The 23,322-nt window shown below is 40.1% G+C and overlaps 1 protein-coding gene and 37 non-coding genes across 42 annotated transcripts in view; 1 reads left to right on the top strand and 37 right to left on the bottom strand.

The window, feature by feature from the left end:
* Window positions 1-23,322, top strand: part of FER1L5 (fer-1 like family member 5) — a 676,118-nt gene that overhangs the window by 512,724 nt on the left and 140,072 nt on the right. The window lies entirely within an intron of this gene.
* On the bottom strand, window positions 251-343 carry TRNAI-UAU (transfer RNA isoleucine (anticodon UAU)). Its single transcript is given in 2 exon segments — window positions 251-286; window positions 306-343. It is a non-coding gene; the product is annotated as a tRNA-Ile (tRNA).
* On the bottom strand, window positions 1,050-1,122 carry TRNAR-CCU (transfer RNA arginine (anticodon CCU)). The gene has a single exon. It is a non-coding gene; the product is annotated as a tRNA-Arg (tRNA).
* Window positions 1,536-1,628, bottom strand: TRNAI-UAU (transfer RNA isoleucine (anticodon UAU)). Its single transcript is given in 2 exon segments — window positions 1,536-1,571; window positions 1,591-1,628. It is a non-coding gene; the product is annotated as a tRNA-Ile (tRNA).
* TRNAR-CCU (transfer RNA arginine (anticodon CCU)) lies at window positions 2,335-2,407 on the bottom strand. Its single transcript has one exon. It is a non-coding gene; the product is annotated as a tRNA-Arg (tRNA).
* On the bottom strand, window positions 2,821-2,913 carry TRNAI-UAU (transfer RNA isoleucine (anticodon UAU)). Its single transcript is given in 2 exon segments — window positions 2,821-2,856; window positions 2,876-2,913. It is a non-coding gene; the product is annotated as a tRNA-Ile (tRNA).
* TRNAR-CCU (transfer RNA arginine (anticodon CCU)) lies at window positions 3,620-3,692 on the bottom strand. The gene has a single exon. It is a non-coding gene; the product is annotated as a tRNA-Arg (tRNA).
* On the bottom strand, window positions 4,106-4,198 carry TRNAI-UAU (transfer RNA isoleucine (anticodon UAU)). Its single transcript is given in 2 exon segments — window positions 4,106-4,141; window positions 4,161-4,198. It is a non-coding gene; the product is annotated as a tRNA-Ile (tRNA).
* TRNAR-CCU (transfer RNA arginine (anticodon CCU)) lies at window positions 4,905-4,977 on the bottom strand. Its single transcript has one exon. It is a non-coding gene; the product is annotated as a tRNA-Arg (tRNA).
* Window positions 5,391-5,483, bottom strand: TRNAI-UAU (transfer RNA isoleucine (anticodon UAU)). The gene is given in 2 exon segments: window positions 5,391-5,426; window positions 5,446-5,483. It is a non-coding gene; the product is annotated as a tRNA-Ile (tRNA).
* TRNAR-CCU (transfer RNA arginine (anticodon CCU)) lies at window positions 6,190-6,262 on the bottom strand. The gene has a single exon. It is a non-coding gene; the product is annotated as a tRNA-Arg (tRNA).
* TRNAI-UAU (transfer RNA isoleucine (anticodon UAU)) lies at window positions 6,676-6,768 on the bottom strand. The gene is given in 2 exon segments: window positions 6,676-6,711; window positions 6,731-6,768. It is a non-coding gene; the product is annotated as a tRNA-Ile (tRNA).
* TRNAR-CCU (transfer RNA arginine (anticodon CCU)) lies at window positions 7,475-7,547 on the bottom strand. Its single transcript has one exon. It is a non-coding gene; the product is annotated as a tRNA-Arg (tRNA).
* Window positions 7,961-8,053, bottom strand: TRNAI-UAU (transfer RNA isoleucine (anticodon UAU)). Its single transcript is given in 2 exon segments — window positions 7,961-7,996; window positions 8,016-8,053. It is a non-coding gene; the product is annotated as a tRNA-Ile (tRNA).
* TRNAR-CCU (transfer RNA arginine (anticodon CCU)) lies at window positions 8,543-8,615 on the bottom strand. Its single transcript has one exon. It is a non-coding gene; the product is annotated as a tRNA-Arg (tRNA).
* Window positions 9,029-9,121, bottom strand: TRNAI-UAU (transfer RNA isoleucine (anticodon UAU)). The gene is given in 2 exon segments: window positions 9,029-9,064; window positions 9,084-9,121. It is a non-coding gene; the product is annotated as a tRNA-Ile (tRNA).
* Window positions 9,828-9,900, bottom strand: TRNAR-CCU (transfer RNA arginine (anticodon CCU)). The gene has a single exon. It is a non-coding gene; the product is annotated as a tRNA-Arg (tRNA).
* TRNAI-UAU (transfer RNA isoleucine (anticodon UAU)) lies at window positions 10,314-10,406 on the bottom strand. Its single transcript is given in 2 exon segments — window positions 10,314-10,349; window positions 10,369-10,406. It is a non-coding gene; the product is annotated as a tRNA-Ile (tRNA).
* On the bottom strand, window positions 10,896-10,968 carry TRNAR-CCU (transfer RNA arginine (anticodon CCU)). The gene has a single exon. It is a non-coding gene; the product is annotated as a tRNA-Arg (tRNA).
* Window positions 11,382-11,474, bottom strand: TRNAI-UAU (transfer RNA isoleucine (anticodon UAU)). The gene is given in 2 exon segments: window positions 11,382-11,417; window positions 11,437-11,474. It is a non-coding gene; the product is annotated as a tRNA-Ile (tRNA).
* On the bottom strand, window positions 12,181-12,253 carry TRNAR-CCU (transfer RNA arginine (anticodon CCU)). Its single transcript has one exon. It is a non-coding gene; the product is annotated as a tRNA-Arg (tRNA).
* Window positions 12,667-12,759, bottom strand: TRNAI-UAU (transfer RNA isoleucine (anticodon UAU)). The gene is given in 2 exon segments: window positions 12,667-12,702; window positions 12,722-12,759. It is a non-coding gene; the product is annotated as a tRNA-Ile (tRNA).
* On the bottom strand, window positions 13,457-13,529 carry TRNAR-CCU (transfer RNA arginine (anticodon CCU)). The gene has a single exon. It is a non-coding gene; the product is annotated as a tRNA-Arg (tRNA).
* TRNAI-UAU (transfer RNA isoleucine (anticodon UAU)) lies at window positions 13,945-14,037 on the bottom strand. Its single transcript is given in 2 exon segments — window positions 13,945-13,980; window positions 14,000-14,037. It is a non-coding gene; the product is annotated as a tRNA-Ile (tRNA).
* On the bottom strand, window positions 14,735-14,807 carry TRNAR-CCU (transfer RNA arginine (anticodon CCU)). The gene has a single exon. It is a non-coding gene; the product is annotated as a tRNA-Arg (tRNA).
* TRNAI-UAU (transfer RNA isoleucine (anticodon UAU)) lies at window positions 15,221-15,313 on the bottom strand. Its single transcript is given in 2 exon segments — window positions 15,221-15,256; window positions 15,276-15,313. It is a non-coding gene; the product is annotated as a tRNA-Ile (tRNA).
* TRNAR-CCU (transfer RNA arginine (anticodon CCU)) lies at window positions 16,020-16,092 on the bottom strand. Its single transcript has one exon. It is a non-coding gene; the product is annotated as a tRNA-Arg (tRNA).
* On the bottom strand, window positions 16,506-16,598 carry TRNAI-UAU (transfer RNA isoleucine (anticodon UAU)). The gene is given in 2 exon segments: window positions 16,506-16,541; window positions 16,561-16,598. It is a non-coding gene; the product is annotated as a tRNA-Ile (tRNA).
* On the bottom strand, window positions 17,296-17,368 carry TRNAR-CCU (transfer RNA arginine (anticodon CCU)). The gene has a single exon. It is a non-coding gene; the product is annotated as a tRNA-Arg (tRNA).
* On the bottom strand, window positions 17,784-17,876 carry TRNAI-UAU (transfer RNA isoleucine (anticodon UAU)). Its single transcript is given in 2 exon segments — window positions 17,784-17,819; window positions 17,839-17,876. It is a non-coding gene; the product is annotated as a tRNA-Ile (tRNA).
* TRNAR-CCU (transfer RNA arginine (anticodon CCU)) lies at window positions 18,574-18,646 on the bottom strand. Its single transcript has one exon. It is a non-coding gene; the product is annotated as a tRNA-Arg (tRNA).
* On the bottom strand, window positions 19,060-19,152 carry TRNAI-UAU (transfer RNA isoleucine (anticodon UAU)). The gene is given in 2 exon segments: window positions 19,060-19,095; window positions 19,115-19,152. It is a non-coding gene; the product is annotated as a tRNA-Ile (tRNA).
* Window positions 19,859-19,931, bottom strand: TRNAR-CCU (transfer RNA arginine (anticodon CCU)). The gene has a single exon. It is a non-coding gene; the product is annotated as a tRNA-Arg (tRNA).
* Window positions 20,345-20,437, bottom strand: TRNAI-UAU (transfer RNA isoleucine (anticodon UAU)). The gene is given in 2 exon segments: window positions 20,345-20,380; window positions 20,400-20,437. It is a non-coding gene; the product is annotated as a tRNA-Ile (tRNA).
* Window positions 21,352-21,424, bottom strand: TRNAR-CCU (transfer RNA arginine (anticodon CCU)). Its single transcript has one exon. It is a non-coding gene; the product is annotated as a tRNA-Arg (tRNA).
* TRNAI-UAU (transfer RNA isoleucine (anticodon UAU)) lies at window positions 21,838-21,930 on the bottom strand. Its single transcript is given in 2 exon segments — window positions 21,838-21,873; window positions 21,893-21,930. It is a non-coding gene; the product is annotated as a tRNA-Ile (tRNA).
* On the bottom strand, window positions 22,628-22,700 carry TRNAR-CCU (transfer RNA arginine (anticodon CCU)). Its single transcript has one exon. It is a non-coding gene; the product is annotated as a tRNA-Arg (tRNA).
* Window positions 23,114-23,206, bottom strand: TRNAI-UAU (transfer RNA isoleucine (anticodon UAU)). Its single transcript is given in 2 exon segments — window positions 23,114-23,149; window positions 23,169-23,206. It is a non-coding gene; the product is annotated as a tRNA-Ile (tRNA).

Raw genomic sequence — 23,322 nt, 5'->3', positions numbered from 1 at the left:
TAAAACGGATTGCTGCAACTCTTTTACCAACGGTAAAAAGTCTTTTGCATTGGCACTTTGTTGACCGACTCATGGAGCGGTTACAATGCAGTTGAACCAATCCTGATTTGTCAACCAATGCTGATGTGTGATAAACACAGTCATTTCTATGTTGTTGTTGCTTTCTTGGTAATATGATATTAAATATTCAGGTTGCAAACGATAACCAATGAGTAATGACCTCAGAAAAGAAGAAATAAGCAAGCAAACGTGCTCCAGGTGAGGCTTGAACTCACAACCGTGGCATAGCTTAACAGATACTGTCTTATAAGTACCGCGCGCTGACCGATTGCGCCACTGGAGCACTTTAAAGACACATCTTTTCCCTACGTTTCTATGTTTGGTGACCAGTTTAACTGTTAATAAATTATCTAAGCAAGGCTTGTTCATCAAAATTTAGTTACCTTTTATTTTCACAAATATATTGCACCCAACAATACAGGGAATACAGACACTTATGTACTGTGTAATACTGTATATTTAAATGTAAGGCAATATGATCTCACATGTGATCTGCGCGTGAAGTAAAACATTGTTTATTGGGTCTCTAGCATCTAAAATGTCAGTACGGTGCGTGTCCAAAGAAATAGTAAAAACAAAAATGCAACCCTTTTCTAACTCGATGGAAAGGTTTTGGAGGACCCAATGTTACCATGGTAAATGGCATGTTTTAGCTACTGCACCCACAGGAATGTCGTGGTGGATGAAGCCTTTTGGTAACACACTTTGGCCAGTCACAACAAGCTTAAAAACACAATCTCAAGTGGTGAAGAATAAGCAACAAACCAACTTGCATCCCAGAAATAGTAAAAACAAAAATGCAACCCTTTTTTAACTCGATGGAAAGGTTTTGGAGGACCCAATGTTACCATGGTAAATGGCATGTTTTAGCTACTGCACCTACAGGAATGTCGTGGTGGATGAAGCCTTTTGGTAACAAAGTTTGGCCAGTCGCAACAAGCTTCAAAACACAATCTCAAGTGGTGAAGAATAAGCAACAAACCAACTTGCACCCCAGATGGGACTTGAACCCACAATCCCTGGCTTAGGAGGCCAGTGCCTTATCCATTAGGCCACTGGGGCTCAGTGAGACTTGCGTGTGTGCCTGATTTTTTCCGCAGTAATCAGTCATTTAAATGCTTGGAAAAAGGGAAGTTGTTTTGTGTTTTTTGCTTTCCAAATTCCTGCAGGAAATGTGCTGGTACTAATGAGAGCAAAAAATATGGGCCCTCATGCTGTATTGCAGTAAAACGGATTGCTGCAACTCTTTTACCAACGGTAAAAAGTCTTTTGCATTGGCACTTTGTTGACCGACTCATGGAGCGTTTACAATGCAGTTGAACCAATCCCGATTTGTCAACCAATGCTGATGTGTGATAAACACAGTCATTTCTATGTTGTTGTTGCTTTCTTGGTAATATGATATTAAATATTCAGGTTGCAAACGATAACCAATGAGTAATGACCTCAGAAAAGAAGAAATAAGCAAGCAAACATGCTCCAGGTGAGGCTTGAACTCACAACCTCGGCATAGCTTAACAGATACTGTCTTATAAGTACCGCGCGCTGACTGATTGCGCCACTGGAGCACTTTAAAGAGACATCTTTTCCCTACGTTTCTATGTTTGGTGACCAGTTTAACTGTTAATAAATTATCTAAGCAAGGCTTGTTCATCAAAATTTAGTTACCTTTTATTTTCACAAATATATTGCACCCAACAATACAGGGAATACAGACACTTATGTACTGTGTAATACTGTATATTTAAATGTAAGGCAATATGATCTCACATGTGATCTGCGCGTGAAGTAAAACATTGTTTATTGGGTCTCTAGCATCTAAAATGTCAGTACGGTGCGTGTCCAAAGAAATAGTAAAAACAAAAATGCAACCCTTTTCTAACTCGATGGAAAGGTTTTGGAGGACCCAATGTTACCATGGTAAATGGCATGTTTTAGCTACTGCACCCACAGGAATGTCGTGGTGGATGAAGCCTTTTGGTAACACAGTTTGGCCAGTCACAACAAGCTTAAAAACACAATCTCAAGTGGTGAAGAATAAGCAACAAACCAACTTGCATCCCAGAAATAGTAAAAACAAAAATGCAACTCTTTTTTAACTCGATGGAAAGGTTTTGGAGGACCCAATGTTACCATGGTAAATGGCATGTTTTAGCTACTGCACCTACAGGAATGTCGTGGTGGATGAAGCCTTTTGGTAACAAAGTTTGGCCAGTCGCAACAAGCTTCAAAACACAATCTCAAGTGGTGAAGAATAAGCAACAACCCAACTTGCACCCCAGATGGGACTTGAACCCACAATCCCTGGCTTAGGAGGCCAGTGCCTTATCCATTAGGCCACTGGGGCTCAGTGAGACTTGTGTGTGTGCCTGATTTTTTCCGCAGTAATCAGTCATTTAAATGCTTGGAAAAAGGGAAGTTGTTTTGTGTTTTTTGCTTTCCAAATTCCTGCAGGAAATGTGCTGGTACTAATGAGAGCAAAAAATATGGGCCCTCATGCTGTATTGCAGTAAAACGGATTGCTGCAACTCTTTTACCAACGGTAAAAAGTCTTTTGCATTGGCACTTTGTTGACCGACTCATGGAGCGGTTACAATGCAGTTGAACCAATCCTGATTTGTCAACCAATGCTGATGTGTGATAAACACAGTCATTTCTATGTTGTTGTTGCTTTCTTGGTAATATGATATTAAATATTCAGGTTGCAAACGATAACCAATGAGTAATGACCTCAGAAAAGAAGAAATAAGCAAGCAAACGTGCTCCAGGTGAGGCTTGAACTCACAACCGTGGCATAGCTTAACAGATACTGTCTTATAAGTACCGCGCGCTGACCGATTGCGCCACTGGAGCACTTTAAAGACACATCTTTTCCCTACGTTTCTATGTTTGGTGACCAGTTTAACTGTTAATAAATTATCTAAGCAAGGCTTGTTCATCAAAATTTAGTTACCTTTTATTTTCACAAATATATTGCACCCAACAATACAGGGAATACAGACACTTATGTACTGTGTAATACTGTATATTTAAATGTAAGGCAATATGATCTCACATGTGATCTGCGCGTGAAGTAAAACATTGTTTATTGGGTCTCTAGCATCTAAAATGTCAGTACGGTGCGTGTCCAAAGAAATAGTAAAAACAAAAATGCAACCCTTTTCTAACTCGATGGAAAGGTTTTGGAGGACCCAATGTTACCATGGTAAATGGCATGTTTTAGCTACTGCACCCACAGGAATGTCGTGGTGGATGAAGCCTTTTGGTAACACACTTTGGCCAGTCACAACAAGCTTAAAAACACAATCTCAAGTGGTGAAGAATAAGCAACAAACCAACTTGCATCCCAGAAATAGTAAAAACAAAAATGCAACCCTTTTTTAACTCGATGGAAAGGTTTTGGAGGACCCAATGTTACCATGGTAAATGGCATGTTTTAGCTACTGCACCTACAGGAATGTCGTGGTGGATGAAGCCTTTTGGTAACAAAGTTTGGCCAGTCGCAACAAGCTTCAAAACACAATCTCAAGTGGTGAAGAATAAGCAACAAACCAACTTGCACCCCAGATGGGACTTGAACCCACAATCCCTGGCTTAGGAGGCCAGTGCCTTATCCATTAGGCCACTGGGGCTCAGTGAGACTTGCGTGTGTGCCTGATTTTTTCCGCAGTAATCAGTCATTTAAATGCTTGGAAAAAGGGAAGTTGTTTTGTGTTTTTTGCTTTCCAAATTCCTGCAGGAAATGTGCTGGTACTAATGAGAGCAAAAAATATGGGCCCTCATGCTGTATTGCAGTAAAACGGATTGCTGCAACTCTTTTACCAACGGTAAAAAGTCTTTTGCATTGGCACTTTGTTGACCGACTCATGGAGCGTTTACAATGCAGTTGAACCAATCCTGATTTGTCAACCAATGCTGATGTGTGATAAACACAGTCATTTCTATGTTGTTGTTGCTTTCTTGGTAATATGATATTAAATATTCAGGTTGCAAACGATAACCAATGAGTAATGACCTCAGAAAAGAAGAAATAAGCAAGCAAACATGCTCCAGGTGAGGCTTGAACTCACAACCTCGGCATAGCTTAACAGATACTGTCTTATAAGTACCGCGCGCTGACCGATTGCGCCACTGGAGCACTTTAAAGACACATCTTTTCCCTACGTTTCTATGTTTGGTGATCAGTTTAACTGTTAATAAATTATCTAAGCAAGGCTTGTTCATCAAAATTTAGTTACCTTTTATTTTCACAAATATATTGCACCCAACAATACAGGGAATACAGACACTTATGTACTGTGTAATACTGTATCTTTAAATGTAAGGCAATATGATCTCACATATGATCTGCGCGTGAAGTAAAACATTGTTTATTGGGTCTCTAGCATCTAAAATGTCAGTACGGTGCGTGTCCAAAGAAATAGTAAAAACAAAAATGCAACCCTTTTCTAACTCGATGGAAAGGTTTTGGAGGACCCAATGTTACCATGGTAAATGGCATGTTTTAGCTACTGCACCCACAGGAATGTCGTGGTGGATGAAGCCTTTTGGTAACACAGTTTGGCCAGTCGCAACAAGCTTAAAAACACAATCTCAAGTGGTGAAGAATAAGCAACAAACCAACTTGCATCCCAGAAATAGTAAAAACAAAAATGCAACCCTTTTTTAACTCGATGGAAAGGTTTTGGAGGACCCAATGTTACCATGGTAAATGGCATGTTTTAGCTACTGCACCCACAGGAATGTCGTGGTGGATGAAGCCTTTTGGTAACAAAGTTTGGCCAGTCGCAACAAGCTTCAAAACACAATCTCAAGTGGTGAAGAATAAGCAACAAACCAACTTGCACCCCAGATGGGACTTGAACCCACAATCCCTGGCTTAGGAGGCCAGTGCCTTATCCATTAGGCCACTGGGGCTCAGTGAGACTTGTGTGTGTGCCTGATTTTTTCCGCAGTAATCAGTCCTTTAAATGCTTGTAAAAAGGGAAGTTGTTTTGTGTTTTTTGCTTTCCAAATTCCTGCAGGAAATGTGCTGGTACTAATGAGAGCAAAAAATATGGGCCCTCATGCTGTATTGCAGTAAAACGGATTGCTGCAACTCTTTTACCAACGGTAAAAAGTCTTTTGCATTGGCACTTTGTTGACCGACTCATGGAGCGTTTACAATGCAGTTGAACCAATCCTGATTTGTCAACCAATGCTGATGTGTGATAAACACAGTCATTTCTATGTTGTTGTTGCTTTCTTGGTAATATGATATTAAATATTCAGGTTGCAAACGATAACCAATGAGTAATGACCTCAGAAAAGAAGAAATAAGCAAGCAAACATGCTCCAGGTGAGGCTTGAACTCACAACCTCAGCATAGCTTAACAGATACTGTCTTATAAGTACCGCACGCTGACCGATTGCGCCACTGGAGCACTTTAAAGACACATCTTTTCCCTACGTTTCTATGTTTGGTGACCAGTTTAACTGTTAATAAATTATCTAAGCAAGGCTTGTTCATCAAAATTTAGTTACCTTTTATTTTCACAAATATATTGCACCCAACAATACAGGGAATACAGACACTTATGTACTGTGTAATACTGTATATTTAAATGTAAGGCAATATGATCTCACATGTGATCTGCGCGTGAAGTAAAACATTGTTTATTGGGTCTCTAGCATCTAAAATGTCAGTACGGTGCGTGTCCAAAGAAATAGTAAAAACAAAAATGCAACCCTTTTCTAACTCGATGGAAAGGTTTTGGAGGACCCAATGTTACCATGGTAAATGGCATGTTTTAGCTACTGCACCCACAGGAATGTCGTGGTGGATGAAGCCTTTTGGTAACACAGTTTGGCCAGTCACAACAAGCTTAAAAACACAATCTCAAGTGGTGAAGAATAAGCAACAAACCAACTTGCATCCCAGAAATAGTAAAAATAAAAATGCAACCCTTTTTTAACTCGATGGAAAGGTTTTGGAGGACCCAATGTTACCATGGTAAATGGCATGTTTTAGCTACTGCACCTACAGGAATGTCGTGGTGGATGAAGCCTTTTGGTAACACAGTTTGGCCAGTCGCAACAAGCTTAAAAACACAATCTCAAGTGGTGAAGAATAAGCAACAAACCAACTTGCACCCCAGATGGGACTTGAACCCACAATCCCTGGCTTAGGAGGCCAGTGCCTTATCCATTAGGCCACTGGGGCTCAGTGAGACTTGCGTGTGTGCCTGATTTTTTCCGCAGTAATCAGTCATTTAAATGCTTGGAAAAAGGGAAGTTGTTTTGTGTTTTTTGCTTTCCAAATTCCTGCAGGAAATGTGCTGGTACTAATGAGAGCAAAAAATATGGGCCCTCATGCTGTATTGCAGTAAAACGGATTGCTGCAACTCTTTTACCAACGGTAAAAAGTCTTTTGCATTGGCACTTTGTTGACCGACTCATGGAGCGTTTACAATGCAGTTGAACCAATCCTGATTTGTCAACCAATGCTGATGTGTGATAAACACAGTCATTTCTATGTTGTTGTTGCTTTCTTGGTAATATGATATTAAATATTCAGGTTGCAAACGATAACCAATGAGTAATGACCTCAGAAAAGAAGAAATAAGCAAGCAAACATGCTCCAGGTGAGGCTTGAACTCACAACCTCGGCATAGCTTAACAGATACTGTCTTATAAGTACCGCGCGCTGACCGATTGCACCACTGGAGCACTTTAAAGACACATATTTTCCCTACGTTTCTATGTTTGGTGACCAGTTTAACTGTTAATAAATTATCTAAGCAAGGCTTGTTCATCAAAATTTAGTTACCTTTTATTTTCACAAATATATTGCACCCAACAATACAGGGAATACAGACACTTATGTACTGTGTAATACTGTATATTTAAATGTAAGGCAATATGATCTCACATGTGATCTGCGCGTGAAGTAAAACATTGTTTATTGGGTCTCTAGCATCTAAAATGTCAGTACGGTGCGTGTCCAAAGAAATAGTAAAAACAAAAATGCAACCCTTTTCTAACTCGATGGAAAGGTTTTGGAGGACCCAATGTTACCATGGTAAATGGCATGTTTTAGCTACTGCACCCACAGGAATGTCGTGGTGGATGAAGCCTTTTGGTAACACAGTTTAGCCAGTCACAACAAGCTTAAAAACACAATCTCAAGTGGTGAAGAATAAGCAACAAGCCAACTTGCACCCCAGAAATAGTAAAAACAAAAATGCAACCCTTTTTTAACTCGATGGAAAGGTTTTGGAGGACCCAATGTTACCATGGTAAATGGCATGTTTTAGCTACTGCACCTACAGGAATGTCGTGGTGAATGAAGCCTTTTGGTAACAAAGTTTGGCCAGTCGCAACAAGCTTCAAAACACAATCTCAAGTGGTGAAGAATAAGCAACAAACCAACTTGCACCCCAGATGGGACTTGAACCCACAATCCCTGGCTTAGGAGGCCAGTGCCTTATCCATTAGGCCACTGGGGCTCAGTGAGACTTGCGTGTGTGCCTGATTTTTTCCGCAGTAATCAGTCATTTAAATGCTTGGAAAAAGGGAAGTTGTTTTGTGTTTTTTGCTTTCCAAATTCCTGCAGGAAATGTGCTGGTACTAATGAGAGCAAAAAATATGGGCCCTCATGCTGTATTGCAGTAAAACGGATTGCTGCAACTCTTTTACCAACGGTAAAAAGTCTTTTGCATTGGCACTTTGTTGACCGACTCATGGAGCGTTTACAATGCAGTTGAACCAATCCTGATTTGTCAACCAATGCTGATGTGTGATAAACACAGTCATTTCTATGTTGTTGTTGCTTTCTTGGTAATATGATATTAAATATTCAGGTTGCAAACGATAACCAATGAGTAATGACCTCAGAAAAGAAGAAATAAGCAAGCAAACATGCTCCAGGTGAGGCTTGAACTCACAACCTTGGCATAGCTTAACAGATACTGTCTTATAAGTACCGGGCGCTGACCGATTGCGCCACTGGAGCACTTTAAAGACACATCTTTTCCCTACGTTTCTATGTTTGGTGACCAGTTTAACTGTTAATAAATTATCTAAGCAAGGCTTGTTCATCAAAATTTAGTTACCTTTTATTTTCACAAATATATTGCACCCAACAATACAGGGAATACAGACACTTATGTACTGTGTAATACTGTATATTTAAATGTAAGGCAATATGATCTCACATGTGATCTGCGCGTGAAGTAAAACATTGTTTATTGGGTCTCTAGCATCTAAAATGTCAGTACGGTGCGTGTCCAAAGAAATAGTAAAAACAAAAATGCAACCCTTTTCTAACTCGATGGAAAGGTTTTGGAGGACCCAATGTTACCATGGTAAATGGCATGTTTTAGCTACTGCACCCACAGGAATGTTGTGGTGGATGAAGCCTTTTGGTAACACAGTTTGGCCAGTCGCAACAAGCTTAAAAACACAATCTCAAGTGGTGAAGAATAAGCAACAAACCAACTTGCACCCCAGATGGGACTTGAACCCACAATCCCTGGCTTAGGAGGCCAGTGCCTTATCCATTAGGCCACTGGGGCTCAGTGAGACTTGCGTGTGTGCCTGATTTTTTCCGCAGTAATCAGTCATTTAAATGCTTGGAAAAAGGGAAGTTGTTTTGTGTTTTTTGCTTTCCAAATTCCTGCAGGAAATGTGCTGGTACTAATGAGAGCAAAAAATATGGGCCCTCATGCTGTATTGCAGTAAAACGGATTGCTGCAACTCTTTTACCAACGGTAAAAAGTCTTTTGCATTGGCACTTTGTTGACCGACTCATGGAGCGTTTACAATGCAGTTGAACCAATCCTGATTTGTCAACCAATGCTGATGTGTGATAAACACAGTCATTTCTATGTTGTTGTTGCTTTCTTGGTAATATGATATTAAATATTCAGGTTGCAAACGATAACCAATGAGTAATGACCTCAGAAAAGAAGAAATAAGCAAGCAAACATGCTCCAGGTGAGGCTTGAACTCACAACCTCGGCATAGCTTAACAGATACTGTCTTATAAGTACCGGGCGCTGACCGATTGCGCCACTGGAGCACTTTAAAGACACATCTTTTCCCTACGTTTCTATGTTTGGTGACCAGTTTAACTGTTAATAAATTATCTAAGCAAGGCTTGTTCATCAAAATTTAGTTACCTTTTATTTTCACAAATATATTGCACCCAACAATACAGGGAATACAGACACTTATGTACTGTGTAATACTGTATATTTAAATCTAAGGCAATATGATCTCACATGTGATCTGCGCGTGAAGTAAAACATTGTTTATTGGGTCTCTAGCATCTAAAATGTCAGTACGGTGCGTGTCCAAAGAAATAGTAAAAACAAAAATGCAACCCTTTTCTAACTCGTTAGAAAGGTTTTGGAGGACCCAATGTTACCATGGTAAATGGCATGTTTTAGCTACTGCACCCACAGGAATGTCGTGGTGGATGAAGCCTTTTGGTAACACAGTTTGGCCAGTCACAACAAGCTTAAAAACACAATCTCAAGTGGTGAAGAATAAGCAACAAGCCAACTTGCACCCCAGAAATAGTAAAAACAAAAATGCAACCCTTTTTTAACTCGATGGAAAGGTTTTGGAGGACCCAATGTTACCATGGTAAATGGCATGTTTTAGCTACTGCACCTACAGGAATGTCGTGGTGAATGAAGCCTTTTGGTAACAAAGTTTGGCCAGTCGCAACAAGCTTCAAAACACAATCTCAAGTGGTGAAGAATAAGCAACAAACCAACTTGCACCCCAGATGGGACTTGAACCCACAATCCCTGGCTTAGGAGGCCAGTGCCTTATCCATTAGGCCACTGGGGCTCAGTGAGACTTGCGTGTGTGCCTGATTTTTTCCGCAGTAATCAGTCATTTAAATGCTTGGAAAAAGGGAAGTTGTTTTGTGTTTTTTGCTTTCCAAATTCCTGCAGGAAATGTGCTGGTACTAATGAGAGCAAAAAATATGGGCCCTCATGCTGTATTGCAGTAAAACGGATTGCTGCAACTCTTTTACCAACGGTAAAAAGTCTTTTGCATTGGCACTTTGTTGACCGACTCATGGAGCGTTTACAATGCAGTTGAACCAATCCTGATTTGTCAACCAATGCTGATGTGTGATAAACACAGTCATTTCTATGTTGTTGTTGCTTTCTTGGTAATATGATATTAAATATTCAGGTTGCAAACGATAACCAATGAGTAATGACCTCAGAAAAGAAGAAATAAGCAAGCAAACATGCTCCAGGTGAGGCTTGAACTCACAACCTCAGCATAGCTTAACAGATACTGTCTTATAAGTACTGGGCGCTGACCGATTGCGCTACTGGAGCACTTTAAAGACACATCTTTTCCCTACGTTTCTATGTTTGGTGACCAGTTTAACTGTTAATAAATTATCTAAGCAAGGCTTGTTCATCAAAATTTAGTTACCTTTTATTTTCACAAATATATTGCACCCAACAATACAGGGAATACAGACACTTATGTACTGTGTAATACTGTATATTTAAATGTAAGGCAATATGATCTCACATGTGATCTGCGCGTGAAGTAAAACATTGTTTATTGGGTCTCTAGCATCTAAAATGTCAGTACGGTGCGTGTCCAAAGAAATAGTAAAAACAAAAATGCAACCCTTTTCTAACTCGATGGAAAGGTTTTGGAGGACCCAATGTTACCATGGTAAATGGCATGTTTTAGCTACTGCACCCACAGGAATGTCGTGGTGGATGAAGCCTTTTGGTAACACAGTTTGGCCAGTCGCAACAAGCTTAAAAACACAATCTCAAGTGGTGAAGAATAAGCAACAAACCAACTTGCACCCCAGATGGGACTTGAACCCACAATCCCTGGCTTAGGAGGCCAGTGCCTTATCCATTAGGCCACTGGGGCTCAGTGAGACTTGTGTGTGTGCCTGATTTTTTCCGCAGTAATCAGTCATTTAAATGCTTGGAAAAAGGGAAGTTGTTTTGTGTTTTTTGCTTTCCAAATTCCTGCAGGAAATGTGCTGGTACTAATGAGAGCAAAAAATATGGGCCCTCATGCTGTATTGCAGTAAAACGGATTGCTGCAACTCTTTAACCAACGGTAAAAAGTCTTTTGCATTGGCACTTTGTTGACCGACTCATGGAGCGTTTACAATGCAGTTGAACCAATCCTGATTTGTCAACCAATGCTGATGTGTGATAAACACAGTCATTTCTATGTTGTTGTTGCTTTCTTGGTAATATGATATTAAATATTCAGGTTGCAAACGATAACCAATGAGTAATGACCTCAGAAAAGAAGAAATAAGCAAGCAAACATGCTCCAGGTGAGGCTTGAACTCACAACCTCGGCATAGCTTAACAGATACTGTCTTATAAGTACCGCGCGCTGACCGATTGCGCCACTGGAGCACTTTAAAGACACATCTTTTCCCTACGTTTCTATGTTTGGTGACCAGTTTAACTGTTAATAAATTATCTAAGCAAGGCTTGTTCATCAAAATTTAGTTACCTTTTATTTTCACAAATATATTGCACCCAACAATACAGGGAATACAGACACTTATGTACTGTGTAATACTGTATATTTAAATGTAAGGCAATATGATCTCACATGTGATCTGCGCGTGAAGTAAAACATTGTTTATTGGGTCTCTAGCATCTAAAATGTCAGTACGGTGCGTGTCCAAAGAAATAGTAAAAACAAAAATGCAACCCTTTTCTAACTCGATGGAAAGGTTTTGGAGGACCCAATGTTACCATGGTAAATGGCATGTTTTAGCTACTGCACCCACAGGAATGTTGTGGTGGATGAAGCCTTTTGGTAACACAGTTTGGCCAGTCGCAACAAGCTTTAAAACACAATCTCAAGTGGTGAAGAATAAGCAACAAACCAACTTGCACCCCAGAAATAGTAAAAACAAAAATGCAACCCTTTTCTAACTCGATGGAAAGGTTTTGGAGGACCCAATGTTACCATGGTAAATGGCATGTTTTAGCTACTGCACCTACAGGAATGTCGTGGTGGATGAAGCCTTTTGGTAACAAAGTTTGGCCAGTCGCAACAAGCTTCAAAACACAATCTCAAGTGGTGAAGAATAAGCAAGAAACCAACTTGCACCCCAGATGGGACTTGAACCCACAATCCCTGGCTTAGGAGGCCAGTGCCTTATCCATTCGGCCACTGGGGCTCAGTGAGACTTGCGTGTGTGCCTGATTTTTTCCGCAGTAATCAGTCATTTAAATGCTTGGAAAAAGGGAAGTTGTTTTGTGTTTTTTGCTTTCCAAATTCCTGCAGGAAATGTGCTGGTACTAATGAGAGCAAAAAATATGGGCCCTCATGCTGTATTGCAGTAAAACGGATTGCTGCAACTCTTTTACCAACGGTAAAAAGTCTTTTGCATTGGCACTTTGTTGACCGACTCATGGAGCGTTTACAATGCAGTTGAACCAATCCTGATTTGTCAACCAATGCTGATGTGTGATAAACACAGTCATTTCTATGTTGTTGTTGCTTTCTTGGTAATATGATATTAAATATTCAGGTTGCAAACGATAACCAATGAGTAATGACCTCAGAAAAGAAGAAATAAGCAAGCAAACATGCTCCAGGTGAGGCTTGAACTCACAACCTCGGCATAGCTTAACAGATACTGTCTTATAAGTACCGCGCGCTGACCGATTGCGCCACTGGAGCACTTTAAAGACACATCTTTTCCCTACGTTTCTATGTTTGGTGACCAGTTTAACTGTTAATAAATTATCTAAGCAAGGCTTGTTCATCAAAATTTAGTTACCTTTTATTTTCACAAATATATTGCACCCAACAATACAGACACTTATGTACTGTGTAATACTGTATATTTAAATGTAAGGCAATATGATCTCACATGTGATCTGCGCGTGAAGTAAAACATTGTTTATTGGGTCTCTAGCATCTAAAATGTCAGTACGGTGCGTGTCCAAAGAAATAGTAAAAACAAAAATGCAACCCTTTTCTAACTCGATGGAAAGGTTTTGGAGGACCCAATGTTACCATGGTAAATGGCATGTTTTAGCTACTGCACCCACAGGAATGTTGTGGTGGATGAAGCCTTTTGGTAACACAGTTTGGCCAGTCGCAACAAGCTTAAAAACACAATCTCAAGTGGTGAAGATTAAGCAACAAACCAACTTGCACCCCAGAAATAGTAAAAACAAAAATGCAACCCTTTTCTAACTCGATGGAAAGGTTTTGGAGGACCCAATGTTACCATGGTAAATGGCATGTTTTAGCTACTGCACCTACAGGAATGTCGTGGTGGATGAAGCCTTTTGGTAACAAAGTTTGGCCAGTCGCAACAAGCTTCAAAACACAATCTCAAGTGGTGAAGAATAAGCAACAAACCAACTTGCACCCCAGATGGGACTTGAACCCACAATCCCTGGCTTAGGAGGCCAGTGCCTTATCCATTAGGCCACTGGGGCTCAGTGAGACTTGTGTGTGTGTCTGATTTTTTCCGCAGTAATCAGTCATTTAAATGCTTGGAAAAAGGGAAGTTGTTTTGTGTTTTTTGCTTTCCAAATTCCTGCAGGAAATGTGCTGGTACTAATGAGAGCAAAAAATATGGGCCCTCATGCTGTATTGCAGTAAAACGGATTGCTGCAACTCTTTTACCAACGGTAAAAAGTCTTTTGCATTGGCACTTTGTTGACCGACTCATGGAGCGTTTACAATGCAGTTGAACCAATCCTGATTTGTCAACCAATGCTGATGTGTGATAAACACAGTCATTTCTATGTTGTTGTTGCTTTCTTGGTAATATGATATTAAATATTCAGGTTGCAAACGATAACCAATGAGTAATGACCTCAGAAAAGAAGAAATAAGCAAGCAAACATATTCTCCAGGTGAGGCTTGAACTCACAACCTCGGCATAGCTTAAAAGATACTGTCTTATAAGTACCGCGCGCTGACCGATTGCGCCACTGGAGCACTTTAAAGACACATCTTTTCCCTACGTTTCTATGTTTGGTGACCAGTTTAACTGTTAATAAATTATCTAAGCAAGGCTTGTTCATCAAAATTTAGTTACCTTTTATTTTCACAAATATATTGCACCCAACAATACAGACACTTATGTACTGTGTAATACTGTATATTTAAATGTAAGGCAATATGATCTCACATGTGATCTGCGCGTGAAGTAAAACATTGTTTATTGGGTCTCTAGCATCTAAAATGTCAGTACGGTGCGTGTCCAAAGAAATAGTAAAAACAAAAATGCAACCCTTTTCTAACTCGATGGAAAGGTTTTGGAGGACCCAATGTTACCATGGTAAATGGCATGTTTTAGCTACTGCACCCACAGGAATGTTGTGGTGGATGAAGCCTTTTGGTAACACAGTTTGGCCAGTCGCAACAAGCTTTAAAACACAATCTCAAGTGGTGAAGAATAAGCAACAAACCAACTTGCACCCCAGAAATAGTAAAAACAAAAATGCAACCCTTTTCTAACTCGATGGAAAGGTTTTGGAGGACCCAATGTTACCATGGTAAATGGCATGTTTTAGCTACTGCACCTACAGGAATGTCGTGGTGGATGAAGCCTTTTGGTAACAAAAATTGGCCAGTCGCAACAAGCTTCAAAACACAATCTCAAGTGGTGAAGAATAAGCAACAAACCAACTTGCACCCCAGATGGGACTTGAACCCACAATCCCTGGCTTAGGAGGCCAGTGCCTTATCCATTAGGCCACTGGGGCTCAGTGAGACTTGCGTGTGTGCCTGATTTTTTCCGCAGTAATCAGTCATTTAAATGCTTGGAAAAAGGGAAGTTGTTTTGTGTTTTTTGCTTTCCAAATTCCTGCAGGAAATGTGCTGGTACTAATGAGAGCAAAAAATATGGGCCCTCATGCTGTATTGCAGTAAAACGGATTGCTGCAACTCTTTAACCAACGGTAAAAAGTCTTTTGCATTGGCACTTTGTTGACCGACTCATGGAGCGTTTACAATGCAGTTGAACCAATCCTGATTTGTCAACCAATGCTGATGTGTGATAAACACAGTCATTTCTATGTTGTTGTTGCTTTCTTGGTAATATGATATTAAATATTCAGGTTGCAAACGATAACCAATGAGTAATGACCTCAGAAAAGAAGAAATAAGCAAGCAAACATGCTCCAGGTGAGGCTTGAACTCACAACCTCGGCATAGCTTAACAGATACTGTCTTATAAGTACCGCGCGCTGACCGATTGCGCCACTGGAGCACTTTAAAGACACATCTTTTCCCTACGTTTCTATGTTTGGTGACCAGTTTAACTGTTAATAAATTATCTAAGCAAGGCTTGTTCATCAAAATTTAGTTACCTTTTATTTTCACAAATATATTGCACCCAACAATACAGGGAATACAGACACTTATGTACTGTGTAATACTGTATATTTAAATGTAAGGCAATATGATCTCACATGTGATCTGCGCGTGAAGTAAAACATTGTTTATTGGGTCTCTAGCATCTAAAATGTCAGTACGGTGCGTGTCCAAAGAAATAGTAAAAACAAAAATGCAACCCTTTTCTAACTCGATGGAAAGGTTTTGGAGGACCCAATGTTACCATGGTAAATGGCATGTTTTAGCTACTGCACCCACAGGAATGTTGTGGTGGATGAAGCCTTTTGGTAACACAGTTTGGCCAGTCGCAACAAGCTTTAAAACACAATCTCAAGTGGTGAAGAATAAGCAACAAACCAACTTGCACCCCAGAAATAGTAAAAACAAAAATGCAACCCTTTTCTAACTCGATGGAAAGGTTTTGGAGGACCCAATGTTACCATGGTAAATGGCATGTTTTAGCTACTGCACCTACAGGAATGTCGTGGTGGATGAAGCCTTTTGGTAACAAAGTTTGGCCAGTCGCAACAAGCTTCAAAACACAATCTCAAGTGGTGAAGAATAAGCAAGAAACCAACTTGCACCCCAGATGGGACTTGAACCCACAATCCCTGGCTTAGGAGGCCAGTGCCTTATCCATTCGGCCACTGGGGCTCAGTGAGACTTGCGTGTGTGCCTGATTTTTTCCGCAGTAATCAGTCATTTAAATGCTTGGAAAAAGGGAAGTTGTTTTGTGTTTTTTGCTTTCCAAATTCCTGCAGGAAATGTGCTGGTACTAATGAGAGCAAAAAATATGGGCCCTCATGCTGTATTGCAGTAAAACGGATTGCTGCAACTCTTTTACCAACGGTAAAAAGTCTTTTGCATTGGCACTTTGTTGACCGACTCATGGAGCGTTTACAATGCAGTTGAACCAATCCTGATTTGTCAACCAATGCTGATGTGTGATAAACACAGTCATTTCTATGTTGTTGTTGCTTTCTTGGTAATATGATATTAAATATTCAGGTTGCAAACGATAACCAATGAGTAATGACCTCAGAAAAGAAGAAATAAGCAAGCAAACATGCTCCAGGTGAGGCTTGAACTCACAACCTCGGCATAGCTTAACAGATACTGTCTTATAAGTACCGTGCGCTGACCGATTGCGCCACTGGAGCACTTTAAAGACACATCTTTTCCCTACGTTTCTATGTTTGGTGACCAGTTTAACTGTTAATAAATTATCTAAGCAAGGCTTGTTCATCAAAATTTAGTTACCTTTTATTTTCACAAATATATTGCACCCAACAATACAGACACTTATGTACTGTGTAATACTGTATATTTAAATGTAAGGCAATATGATCTCACATGTGATCTGCGCGTGAAGTAAAACATTGTTTATTGGGTCTCTAGCATCTAAAATGTCAGTACGGTGCGTGTCCAAAGAAATAGTAAAAACAAAAATGCAACCCTTTTCTAACTCGATGGAAAGGTTTTGGAGGACCCAATGTTACCATGGTAAATGGCATGTTTTAGCTACTGCACCCACAGGAATGTTGTGGTGGATGAAGCCTTTTGGTAACACAGTTTGGCCAGTCGCAACAAGCTTAAAAACACAATCTCAAGTGGTGAAGATTAAGCAACAAACCAACTTGCACCCCAGAAATAGTAAAAACAAAAATGCAACCCTTTTCTAACTCGATGGAAAGGTTTTGGAGGACCCAATGTTACCATGGTAAATGGCATGTTTTAGCTACTGCACCTACAGGAATGTCGTGGTGGATGAAGCCTTTTGGTAACAAAGTTTGGCCAGTCGCAACAAGCTTCAAAACACAATCTCAAGTGGTGAAGAATAAGCAACAAACCAACTTGCACCCCAGATGGGACTTGAACCCACAATCCCTGGCTTAGGAGGCCAGTGCCTTATCCATTAGGCCACTGGGGCTCAGTGAGACTTGTGTGTGTGCCTGATTTTTTCCGCAGTAATCAGTCATTTAAATGCTTGGAAAAAGGGAAGTTGTTTTGTGTTTTTTGCTTTCCAAATTCCTGCAGGAAATGTGCTGGTACTAATGAGAGCAAAAAATATGGGCCCTCATGCTGTATTGCAGTAAAACGGATTGCTGCAACTCTTTTACCAACGGTAAAAAGTCTTTTGCATTGGCACTTTGTTGACCGACTCATGGAGCGTTTACAATGCAGTTGAACCAATCCTGATTTGTCAACCAATGCTGATGTGTGATAAACACAGTCATTTCTATGTTGTTGTTGCTTTCTTGGTAATATGATATTAAATATTCAGGTTGCAAACGATAACCAATGAGTAATGACCTCAGAAAAGAAGAAATAAGCAAGCAAACATATTCTCCAGGTGAGGCTTGAACTCACAACCTCGGCATAGCTTAAAAGATACTGTCTTATAAGTACCGCGCGCTGACCGATTGCGCCACTGGAGCACTTTAAAGACACATCTTTTCCCTACGTTTCTATGTTTGGTGACCAGTTTAACTGTTAATAAATTATCTAAGCAAGGCTTGTTCATCAAAATTTAGTTACCTTTTATTTTCACAAATATATTGCACCCAACAATACAGACACTTATGTACTGTGTAATACTGTATATTTAAATGTAAGGCAATATGATCTCACATGTGATCTGCGCGTGAAGTAAAACATTGTTTATTGGGTCTCTAGCATCTAAAATGTCAGTACGGTGCGTGTCCAAAGAAATAGTAAAAACAAAAATGCAACCCTTTTCTAACTCGATGGAAAGGTTTTGGAGGACCCAATGTTACCATGGTAAATGGCATGTTTTAGCTACTGCACCCACAGGAATGTCGTGGTGGATGAAGCCTTTTGGTAACACAGTTTGGCCAGTCGCAACAAGCTTAAAAACACAATCTCAAGTGGTGAAGAATAAGCAACAAACCAACTTGCATCCCAGAAATAGTAAAAACAAAAATGCAACCCTTTTTTAACTCGATGGAAAGGTTTTGGAGGACCCAATGTTACCATGGTAAATGGCATGTTTTAGCTACTGCACCTACAGGAATGTCGTGGTGGATGAAGCCTTTTGGTAACAAAGTTTGGCCAGTCGCAACAAGCTTCAAAACACAATCTCAAGTGGTGAAGAATAATCAACAAACAAACTTGCACCCCAGATGGGACTTGAACCCACAATCCCTGGCTTAGGAGGCCAGTGCCTTATCCATTAGGCCACTGGGGCTCAGTGAGACTTGTGTGTGTGCCTGATTTTTTCCGCAGTAATCAGTCATTTAAATGCTTGGAAAAAGGGAAGTTGTTTTGTGTTTTTTGCTTTCCAAATTCCTGCAGGAAATGTGCTGGTACTAATGAGAGCAAAAAATATGGGCCCTCATGCTGTATTGCAGTAAAACGGATTGCTGCAACTCTTTTACCAACGGTAAAAAGTCTTTTGCATTGGCACTTTGTTGACCGACTCATGGAGCGTTTACAATGCAGTTGAACCAATCCTGATTTGTCAACCAATGCTGATGTGTGATAAACACAGTCATTTCTATGTTGTTGTTGCTTTCTTGGTAATATGATATTAAATATTCAGGTTGCAAACGATAACCAATGAGTAATGACCTCAGAAAAGAAGAAATAAGCAAGCAAACACGCTCCAGGTGAGGCTTGAACTCACAACCTTGGCATAGCTTAACAGATACTGTCTTATAAGTACCGCGCGCTGACCGATTGCGCCACTGGAGCACTTTAAAGACACATCTTTTCCCTACGTTTCTATGTTTGGTGACCAGTTTAACTGTTAATAAATTATCTAAGCAAGGCTTGTTCATCAAAATTTAGTTACCTTTTATTTTCACAAATATATTGCACCCAACAATACAGGGAATACAGACACTTATGTACTGTGTAATACTGTATATTTAAATGTAAGGCAATATGATCTCACATGTGATCTGCGCGTGAAGTAAAACATTGTTTATTGGGTCTCTAGCATCTAAAATGTCAGTACGGTGCGTGTCCAAAGAAATAGTAAAAACAAAAATGCAACCCTTTTCTAACTGGATGGAAAGGTTTTGGAGGACCCAATGTTACCATGGTAAATGGCATGTTTTAGCTACTGCACCCACAGGAATGTTGTGGTGGATGAAGCCTTTTGGTAACACAGTTTGGCCAGTCGCAACAAGCTTTAAAACACAATCTCAAGTGGTGAAGAATAAGCAACAAACCAACTTGCACCCCAGAAATAGTAAAAACAAAAATGCAACCCTTTTCTAACTCGATGGAAAGGTTTTGGAGGACCCAATGTTACCATGGTAAATGGCATGTTTTAGCTACTGCACCTACAGGAATGTCGTGGTGGATGAAGCCTTTTGGTAACAAAGTTTGGCCAGTCGCAACAAGCTTCAAAACACAATCTCAAGTGGTGAAGAATAAGCAACAAACCAACTTGCACCCCAGATGGGACTTGAACCCACAATCCCTGGCTTAGGAGGCTAGTGCCTTATCCATTAGGCCACTGGGGCTCAGTGAGACTTGCGTGTGTGCCTGATTTTTTCCGCAGTAATCAGTCATTTAAATGCTTGGAAAAAGGGAAGTTGTTTTGTGTTTTTTGCTTTCCAAATTCCTGCAGGAAATGTGCTGGTACTAATGAGAGCAAAAAATATGGGCCCTCATGCTGTATTGCAGTAAAACGGATTGCTGCAACTCTTTTACCAACGGTAAAAAGTCTTTTGCATTGGCACTTTGTTGACCGACTCATGGAGCGTTTACAATGCAGTTGAACCAATCCTGATTTGTCAACCAATGCTGATGTGTGATAAACACAGTCATTTCTATGTTGTTGTTGCTTTCTTGGTAATATGATATTAAATATTCAGGTTGCAAACGATAACCAATGAGTAATGACCTCAGAAAAGAAGAAATAAGCAAGCAAACATGCTCCAGGTGAGGCTTGAACTCACAACCTCGGCATAGCTTAACAGATACTGTCTTATAAGTACCTCGCGCTGACCGATTGCGCCACTGGAGCACTTTAAAGACACATCTTTTCCCTACGTTTCTATGTTTGGTGACCAGTTTAACTGTTAATAAATTATCTAAGCAAGGCTTGTTCATCAAAATTTAGTTACCTTTTATTTTCACAAATATATTGCACCCAACAATACAGACACTTATGTACTGTGTAATACTGTATATTTAAATGTAAGGCAATATGATCTCACATGTGATCTGCGCGTGAAGTAAAACATTGTTTATTGGGTCTCTAGCATCTAAAATGTCAGTACGGTGCGTGTCCAAACAAATAGTAAAAACAAAAATGCAACCCTTTTCTAACTCGATGGAAAGGTTTTGGAGGACCCAATGTTACCATGGTAAATGGCATGTTTTAGCTACTGCACCCACAGGAATGTCGTGGTGGATGAAGCCTTTTGGTAACACAGTTTGGCCAGTCACAACAAGCTTAAAAACACAATCTCAAGTGGTGAAGAATAAGCAACGAACCAACTTGCATCCCAGAAATAGTAAAAACAAAAATGCAACCCTTTTTTAACTCGATGGAAAGGTTTTGGAGGACCCAATGTTACCATGGTAAATGGCATGTTTTAGCTACTGCACCTACAGGAATGTCGTGGTGGATGAAGCCTTTTGGTAACAAAGTTTGGCCAGTCGCAACAAGCTTCAAAACACAATCTCAAGTGGTGAAGAATAAGCAACAAACCAACTTGCATCCCAGAAATAGTAAAAACAAAAATGCAACCCTTTTTTAACTCGATGGAAAGGTTTTGGAGGACCCAATGTTACCATGGTAAATGGCATGTTTTAGCTCCTGCACCTACAGGAATGTCGTGGTGGATGAAGCCTTTTGGTAACAAAGTTTGGCCAGTCGCAACAAGCTTCAAAACACAATCTCAAGTGGTGAAGAATAAGCAACAAACCAACTTGCACCCCAGATGGGACTTGAACCCACAATCACTGGCTTAGGAGGCCAGTGCCTTATCCATTAGGCCACTGGGGCTCAGTGAGACTTGTGTGTGTGCCTGATTTTTTCCGCAGTAATCAGTCATTTAAATGCTTGGAAAAAGGGAAGTTGTTTTGTGTTTTTTGCTTTCCAAATTCCTGCAGGAAATGTGCTGGTACTAATGAGAGCAAAAAATATGGGCCCTCATGCTGTATTGCAGTAAAACGGATTGCTGCAACTCTTTTACCAACGGTAAAAAGTCTTTTGCATTGGCACTTTGTTGACCGACTCATGGAGCGTTTACAATGCAGTTGAACCAATCCTGATTTGTCAACCAATGCTGATGTGTGATAAACACAGTCATTTCTATGTTGTTGTTGCTTTCTTGGTAATATGATATTAAATATTCAGGTTGCAAATGATAACCAATGAGTAATGACCTCAGAAAAGAAGAAATAAGCAAGCAAACATGCTCCAGGTGAGGCTTGAACTCACAACCTCGGCATAGCTTAACAGATACTGTCTTATAAGCACCGCGCGCTGACCGATTGCGCCACTGGAGCACTTTAAAGACACATCTTTTCCCTACGTTTCTATGTTTGGTGACCAGTTTAACTGTTAATAAATTATCTAAGCAAGGCTTGTTCATCAAAATTTAGTTACCTTTTATTTTCACAAATATATTGCACCCAACAATACAGACACTTATGTACTGTGTAATACTGTATATTTAAATGTAAGGCAATATGATCTCACATGTGATCTGCGCGTGAAGTAAAACATTGTTTATTGGGTCTCTAGCATCTAAAATGTCAGTACGGTGCGTGTCCAAAGAAATAGTAAAAACAAAAATGCAACCCTTTTCTAACTCGATGGAAAGGTTTTGGAGGACCCAATGTTACCATGGTAAATGGCATGTTTTAGCTACTGCACCCACAGGAATGTCGTGGTGGATGAAGCCTTTTGGTAACACAGTTTGGCCAGTCACAACAAGCTTAAAAACACAATCTCAAGTGGTGAAGAATAAGCAACAAACCAACTTGCATCCCAGAAATAGTAAAAACAAAAATGCAACCCTTTTTTAACTCGATGGAAAGGTTTTGGAGGACCCAATGTTACCATGGTAAATGGCATGTTTTAGCTACTGCACCTACAGGAATGTCGTGGTGGATGAAGCCTTTTGGTAACAAAGTTTGGCCAGTCGCAACAAGCTTCAAAACACAATCTCAAGTGGTGAAGAATAATCAACAAACAAACTTGCACCCCAGATGGGACTTGAACCCACAATCCCTGGCTTAGGAGGCCAGTGCCTTATCCATTAGGCCACTGGGGCTCAGTGAGACTTGTGTGTGTGCCTGATTTTTTCCGCAGTAATCAGTCATTTAAATGCTTGGAAAAAGGGAAGTTGTTTTGTGTTTTTTGCTTTCCAAATTCCTGCAGGAAATGTGCTGGTACTAATGAGAGCAAAAAATATGGGCCCTCATGCTGTATTGCAGTAAAACGGATTGCTGCAACTCTTTTACCAACGGTAAAAAGTCTTTTGCATTGGCACTTTGTTGACCGACTCATGGAGCGTTTACAATGCAGTTGAACCAATCCTGATTTGTCAACCAATGCTGATGTGTGATAAACACAGTCATTTCTATGTTGTTGTTGCTTTCTTGGTAATATGATATTAAATATTCAGGTTGCAAACGATAACCAATGAGTAATGACCTCAGAAAAGAAGAAATAAGAAAGCAAACATGCTCCAGGTGAGGCTTGAACTCACAACCTTGGCATAGCTTAACAGATACTGTCTTATAAGTACCGCGCGCTGACCGATTGCGCCACTGGAGCACTTTAAAGACACATCTTTTCCCTACGTTTCTATGTTTGGTGACCAGTTTAACTGTTAATAAATTATCTAAGCAAGGCTTGTTCATCAAAATTTAGTTACCTTTTATTTTCACAAA

Source organism: Mixophyes fleayi, chromosome 4, assembly GCF_038048845.1.
Source record: "Mixophyes fleayi isolate aMixFle1 chromosome 4, aMixFle1.hap1, whole genome shotgun sequence".
Classification (NCBI taxonomy): domain Eukaryota; kingdom Metazoa; phylum Chordata; class Amphibia; order Anura; family Limnodynastidae; genus Mixophyes; species Mixophyes fleayi.
The sequence above is the reverse complement of the archived record's forward strand: the minus strand, read 5'-3'. Positions and strand labels throughout refer to the sequence as shown.